This window comes from Nyctibius grandis, chromosome 3, assembly GCF_013368605.1.
Source record: "Nyctibius grandis isolate bNycGra1 chromosome 3, bNycGra1.pri, whole genome shotgun sequence".
NCBI classification, from domain to species: Eukaryota; Metazoa; Chordata; class Aves; order Nyctibiiformes; family Nyctibiidae; genus Nyctibius; species Nyctibius grandis.
Genome location: NC_090660.1, coordinates 8,722,282 through 8,730,054, shown reverse-complemented (window position 1 = coordinate 8,730,054; position 7,773 = coordinate 8,722,282).

Sequence of the window (7,773 nt, the reverse complement as noted above, 5' to 3'; positions counted from 1 at the left end):
CACATCTACTCCTTTTATGGGCAATTATATCCCTCCTAGCTAGAGATCTGTGTATATATCTATTTAATAGACCAGCCACAATTCATGCTTGCTTTTGGGTATGCAATGACAATTGTAGACCTTCAGTTTCTGTAGCCATGTGGGGCAGAGAAGACTTCTTGCCTAGAGCTCACAGGACAAAACTAAGGACAAAACACACTGCAGAACTCACCTCAAGACCCAGGAAAGGAGAGAAACCCAGCTCCCCAAAGCATCTAACCAGGAAAGGGCAGGAGATGTCAGCCCGTTGGTACTGTGCTTTCTTTACCGGTAGAAAAGCTTTGTTGAGGGAATTTTGCTCTCCAGTGGTGTAAAGGGGACTGAAAGCTGCCTCAAACAGGCAGCAGAGGATTTTTTTTTCCTAGGATGGGGATTGGCATAGTGCTGGAAGAAACAGTTTTATACCATCTGCTTCTCCCTCTGGTTCAGAGGAGAGGCAAAGGACAAGAATGCCATGCACCACTCTTGGCAGCATGATTTACAGCTGACCAATTTAAACTCCTGCCAGTAAAGCATTTATACTGCTAGATCATCGTATCTTCTATCATCATGTACATGACTATGTCTGTGATCACACAGACACAGTGAGGTAAAGGTATGTATCCATAGGTTCACATGTTTGTGTTCCAGGCCTTTTTAATTTTTGTGGGAGTTGAGTAACACTATTTTACTATGATTATTTATGGGTTAGTTGTTTTTTTTTCTTTTTCTCTTGTTAGCTCTTCTTAAATACAGAAAAATTTCTCAGTGGCGTTAACTCCACAGCTCTTGGAACATGCACACAGTCTTTGGCGAGCCTTCAACTGTACAGAGACGGCTGAAAAGGACTTTAAAAGTCTGGCTCTCAGTCTTTTTTAAAACTCTGTCTCATGGCACATTTGTAACTGAGTCCCCCTCCCAGACTAGGTCTGTTCCTTCCTTTATGAGAGACTTTCCCCACCACGACCATAGGCCTATGGGAAACGCATACATTGCAAGTACCCCCCAGCTCACCTACACTGTATAAACGAGACTGACATATGCCTGTAATGCACACATCAAGATGAGCTATGAGTACAATGGACTTACTGAGCACATAATCCATTGCCACTGTCATAAAGTAGTCACCGATAATCTCAATGTCTTCAACAAGTTATTCCTTAAAGACAGCTTCAAAGTTGGTTTGCTCTTCAAACTCCAGAAAGAGAAGTCTGGTTTTATAACTCTGTTTTTATAGGTGCAGGTCTCAGCCCTGTGGGACCAATGTGATGCTACTAACTCAAATTCACTCATTCATGAGCTCACATCATACAAGCCCAGAACTTCACAGGAGGAAAGGAAACAAAAAACCACTCCAAGCTGGACTTGTTATGTCAAGAGCAGGAAACCAGCTCTACATTTTGCAATCAGAGCTCATCTTGCTCCTACAAGCTTCTGTGAAGATTTCCGCAGCAAAACCCACCAGCAGGATAAAGGCAGGAGACATTTCCTGCACCAAGGGGATCAGCATCTGGACGACACTGAGGACTGCAGTTGGGAAATGACATGTTCCTACCTGACAAAGTCACTTTGGGTGCCACCTGAGTCAACCTCATTAGCAAAGCTCAACTGGAGAGACACATGAACAATGCCAGCATAAGAGAAAGGCTATTGTTCAAGACCAAGTCTCAAAGTCATGTTGCATCTCACTAGCTGCCAGGAGAGCACAAGGCAGGTCAGGACAGGAGGCTTTCCTGGGGAACAGCGGACACTGTTTGCGGTGCAAGTAGCCTCATGCAGCTAGACTTGTCAAAGCCGTATTCCTGCATCACAGACTCTGGCCGCCGCACCCGAGCCAGAACGAAAATGAACTTCCCGCAGTGAAAATATTATAGTCTTGGCAGGAGAAGACCCTGTCTGGAGGTTGGTATGAGTCAGTCGTAAGGGGCTTTTGTGTGTGTGCACGTACGTGTGTGTGTGTGCGCATTAACAGAGTGTGCTGTCAGGGACTGATTTTCAATGATGCAAGTCTCCTCTAACTGATAACACTCTAAATAACAGGTGAGTGACTCCTGGCAAGAAGGAGATTGTCTGACCTCATTGTTTGCCTTTTTTCCCCCCTCTTTGTTCTTCACAAATAAAGGTTTTTTAATAAACTGAAAGGTCCTCCGCTCCTGCCTGATGATAAAATGAAAGGAACCAGTGAGGTATGGTACAACGTGGCAGCAAAAAAAGAGAAGCTCATCAGAAAATAACAAAGGTGCAAGTTAAAGATAAGGCAGCTGTCAGAGATTAATCCTGCTGGCCTGATTGTTTTCTTTAATACCAAGGCCTGCAATAGCAAGCGATAAGTTTGCTGAGTAATTTGGTTTTTGGTGAGGAAATAAAATTCAGGTAGACCTCATAATTGATTTCCTTTTCTTTGGTTTTCTAAACATTAAACAAAACAAAAAAACACACCTCCTCTGCTTTGACTACACTTTCCTTTTTTCAAATTTGCTCCAAGGCTGTGAGCTTCCCCCAAGCCAGGTCTGCAGGAAGATAACTCGGAGGGCAAAAGCACCCTCTCCTTCTCCGGTGTCCCCCTGAGAATACTTTTATTTCATCCTAAACACTAACTGCAGCTCTTGATTAATTCTACCTGATGTTGGCTTCATTTTAGTGTCTGAACGTGGGCAAAACATGAGGTGGTGGAAAAAGCAAATTCCAAAAGAAAGTCGGTGCTGCCTGTCACCCGTGGGTTGAGGCGGTACCTGGCCATGGTATTGGTCACCCCCTTGGAGGGAGCAGTGCAGAAGGACGGTGTGGTCCTCATCAGGCTGGAGAAAAATCATTTCTGTCAAGCCATGGAGGCCATCCAAGGGGGTCACTGGCTGGGGCGCACCCTCAGCTCACCGCAGTGGTGTGTCGGGGCTCCCATCTGGTCCTTGCCCCTGGATGTGGAAGGGGGAAGAGTAGTGAGCAGGAGGGTTTAGCTACCATGTCATGCTGTGAAAATCTACTGCTCACGCAAACCTTCCTCATTTGAGGGTGCACGCAGCCAGCTGTGGCGAGCCCAGGCATTCCACAGGCAGAGCTGTGGGAGGAAGCAAGAGAGAAAAGCAGCTGAGGGAGGAAAACCTTTCCAAATCAGGGAGTCTGTAGCAATGAGGCAGAGCTGCTCTCTAGTGAGAAGATGATCATGAGAGAGAGAGAGAGTGTGAGTGTGCATGCACACGTGTGCGTGGGTGCACGTGCGTGTGCACAGGAGGCAGCAGCAGCAGAGCCTTATTTATTGTGACAAAATGAACAGCCCCCAGGATGCTCATCCAGGAGCTAATTTCTCATCTTATCTATTATGTGAATGAGATGGGAAAACAGTTCCCTGTTTTTCACAGATATCACTAACATGAACGATACCGAGTGAATTCCCTTGAAATCCATGCAGTCAGATCCAGCCACAGACTCATTTGTTTCAACGGAAGGAATTAATGCAGTCAGGGCTGCCCATCGATGGGAAACAAGTCTACAAATCTCTCTACAGAAGCAAACGTGCTGCCATCACCTCCAAAACAGATGAAGAGCTTGGCGGACACTTCCTCCCTGTCCATTGACAGCTCACATGCAGATGCAGAGCTGTGCACCACACAAGCACACGCGTTTAAACCTTGTCGTTTCCCTTATTCAAAACAGGTATTTCTGGTGTTACAATGCAGCGCTGGTGCTACATGAAAAGGGCAATTTGTACCATGAGGTTACCCCCAGTGAAGGAATCCTTTGCTTCTAGGGAGCTTCTAAGGGTCTTATACCAGGCGTAAGAGCAAGAAGTGATGGGTGTGCTGAGCCGCCAGTCCCCAGCACCCTGAGTTTAGGGCCGGGCTTTGGAAAAAGGCCCGCGTTAGGGGCAATCAGAGGGGCCAGATAAGCTATATTAAAGCCAGGCTGTCAAGAAAGAAGGCCCTCCATCTCTTTTAAAGCATAGACTCACAGGAAAGCCTATGAAAAGAATCAGACCCTGTCTGTGTATGTCCACAGACAGTCATTGGCCATGACCTTGCTGCAGCTATGCGTGTAGCCATGAGGGTGTGTGACGGACTGGAAAGTGCAATATCATGTTAACACTTTTCAGGCCATTTCTGCCTGTTTTGTGTTAGGTTTCACCTCTTTACTTTTCCCAGCAGAGGGAGCACCGGGGCTTGGATGAAAATGCCGGGGAGGAGGTACCAGTCTTATGGCAGAAATCAGGCAAAACCTGATAAGCCTGGCAATAACCTCTGCAGTGTCCCCTTCCCTGAAGACAGGTCCCACGGCCCTGCCACCCACCCCGGTGCTGTCAGCAGCACGGGGGGACTGTGCAGCGCAACCAGCGAGATGCTGAGCTGACCCACCACCCGTGGGGTGGGAACTACAGCCTTGCAGGCATGGGAAGAGGAGGAGGGAGATGGCAAACACTGTAGGCACTGACATCGTGGCCATGGCACGCCACTGGGGACGGGCTGCCTGCATAGGGTGGGCTCCTCTGGGGTTGCTGCTCCTGTTGCGGTTCTTGCTCACATCACAGGGCCTTACCGCCACAAAAGCTACATCTCCACAATCTCTGTGCCCCGGCTTGGAGAGAGGCCAAAGCTCTGAGAGGCAGCAACCCTTAAAAGACCTCTTTAAAAGTTTCCTTTTGCTTCCTTTTCCTCCTTCAAAGGCACAAATGGGAGTGAGGGGGAAGGGGAGGACCCAGCCTCCTTGCGGACGGGACACCTTCTCAAAGGGCAGGCCCGTCCCAGCCCCTGGTCGGAGGGGGAACAGGGATGGACATGAAGTATCGCTTTTGACCATATCAGGGTAGGATACACACAGCCACATCGCACCACACACAGGTTCATCTCTCTCAGCCAAAGGCAAGGGGCTGTGACCTCTGCTCCCAGTGTCCCCACCTGCTTCCTTCCTTTTTAAATTTTGGCTCTTGCCCCTCCTGCTTCTTTATTCCTGGCCCTAGAGGCAGTGGGAGCTTTCTGCCCTCCCTCAGCCAAAAGCGTCTCTTACCCCGTGCAGGCTTAAGTGCATCTCCTGACCTGCTATAGCTGGGGGGAGAAGGAGAGGCACCTGTCCACTGCAGTGAGATTAGGGTTTGACCCACAGGCCCAGTGATGTACCGAGTGTGGCAGGCATCCCTGCCTGCTGCCTTTTCATTGCCAGCAGCTGACAATTCCAGATGATACCCGGCATCAGAGGCTGGGTGATAGTGGGTAAACATCTTGCAAAAGGAAGAGCAAGAAGGAGATGTGGGAAGGGGAGGAAGAGAAAGCTGAAGAAGGTTAAAAGAAATGAGAAGAGACAACTCTGGTACTTCAGTACACTAAAAAAGAGATGCTTCGGTTGCACTGCAGCAAGGCACTAGGGTAGGAGAAATGAAAATAAATTCAGCCTACAGTGCTAATGAAGTAAATTCCAGAGTGGGCTGAGACCTTAACTGATATAAATGAGGATCATTATCTTCACTCTGCTATTCTGCTCAGTACAGGGCAAGGAGTGTGGAGATGGGAGGGGACAACCAGGGGTGTGACGGTGTGAAGTACAGCCCTGCCACCCTGCTGCTGTCCCGTGACAAGGAGACTCATGTGAAGGGCCAGTGACAGCAGTCTCTGCGAGCCAGCCAGGCCATCTGCAAGCCTCAGCCATCCCAGGGTTTACTCCAGCTCTTGGTCCGGTCAGAAGGGTTTTTGGGTGCCAGGCTGGCAGGAGGAGTGGTGGGTCTCTGGAGGGACGGGGTCTGAGTGGCTTTGTGTTGTTCCCATGTGCATCCTGCCAGGACACTGGCGGCATCAGCCACCCGCCGGGGAGGCTTGTTCGGCCTCAGCCATCTTCTTCTTCCCCACAGTGCCCGCTCGGGCTGTTGGGGTCAGCCCTTGCCACCCTCGAGACTGGGTTGAGCACTGGAAGATAGCAAACAGCAAGTACAAAGCAAAGCGCTCCTCGCCTGCCCGTGATGGCTTATTGCTTACCCCCCCGCGTGAGAGAGGTGGGCACAGTTTTGATGCTTCCTGCTGTTATACAAATAAATGAAGCTATGCATTGGTGCGAAGCAGAGCAGCACACCTGCTCAGCAAAGCAGGTCCCTGGAACAAACCTCCACCCTCATCCCACTAGTGGGACACAGACTCCTCAGGGCAGCCAGAGAGAGGTTTAAGCTTCCTGTTGCACCTGCGCGTGTCCCAGCCGGACTCACCTGGGAGGTCACCTCTCCCCACCAGCCATCCATCTCCTCCTGACAGCAGCGCCTGGCCGCTCTCCCACAGACCTGTGATATATGTGGTGTGGAACTCACTGCCACTAGAAATTAAAATGACCTCAGGATTCGCCATATTCAACATTAAACCTAGAGGCTTGTTGCCTTATCTCCTAACCTTGTCTTCTTCTGACCCCTCCTTCAGCTCTTTCCATGCACCTCTCAGAAGGAGTGATGAAAAGGATGTGCAGTATGGAAGAGGCCCTCTCTTGGTCCTCTCCATCACCATATCAACATGTTAATATCTCATACCCTATTTAATATTGACATCATAAATCCCTCTTGGCTTGGCTCAGGCAGGTATGACATGTAAGTCGGCAGCGACTTACACAGTTTCTGAGCGTTTACTCTTAATGAGAAGAGCTGGAGCCCAGATAGGTCTGAGAAAATAAAGACACTATATGATAAATTCGCTGTGGAATTAATCAAACTCTTAACCAAATGTTGCCTTTAACATTTCTCTTAAGACCCAGGCAAAAAACCTCTCATCCAGACTCAATGGAGACATGTACCTCACATAAGCAGCTCTGCTGCAGGTGCAGGTTAGTGGTGACAGAATTTAAGAGTGAATTTCTAATGAAAAACTGAAGGCTTTACCCAATTTAATCTTTTTAGTTACATTCTCAAAAAAAGTCCCTTTAAAAAGATACTGAAATGAAATGAAATGAAAATGAGTTAAGTGTTTTCATCCCAGAACATGTTGGCATTTTGAGGTCAGATTTTGGAGTTTTGAAATGAAATTTGAGAATCTAATGTCAAAATGTTTTTAGGTAGTTCATTTTAGGTTTTGTACTATTTGTATTACTTACCAGTTATATCAGGATAGTTCTGATCACTGACATCAAGGAATACCATAAAATTGTAATAATTAGCTCCGAAATTAATCAAATCACCAAGTGAACTAGTTCTGAAATGCCACAAGGCAAATTTCCAAAAGTGAAATTTCAGAGAAAATATTTAAACAAACATATTTCTGGTTCAAACAGGGTAGAACTAACACACCCAGTGAACCGCAAATTCAGTTTCAGCCATCTGTAGTGAAGGCTTGCATCTGAGCACTACTCCAAAGCAGGCAGCATGCTTGCTTCTCTCTAAGGATGACGGCTAGCATGCGTTGGGGTAGAAGGTCCTCTGCTTGACCTCCCCCAGTTTGGTTTGTGGGGCTGTAGGAGAGGGAAAGGGGTGAAGAAGATGGATAAGAGCTCTAGCAATCCACTTGTTAAAAAAAAATCAATGTTTCATCCTACTTCAGCACACAGGACCACAGTGTACATGGTGTGGCTTTTTGCATGCTAGAAACCCAATCCAGATGCTCATTTTCACCATCATGCCACAGTAAATGACTCAACTTCAATCACAGCCAGATGTGGGGACAAGGGTTAGGCCAGATCTCATATGAGGTTTTGTTTATCTTAATTTATCTTAGTAAGGCTGGACCAGAGAGAGTTGGGATTTGGGTGGCATTTTTTTTTTAATTCACAGCATTTGTGGAGCTGTAATGTGATTTCCTCGATTGC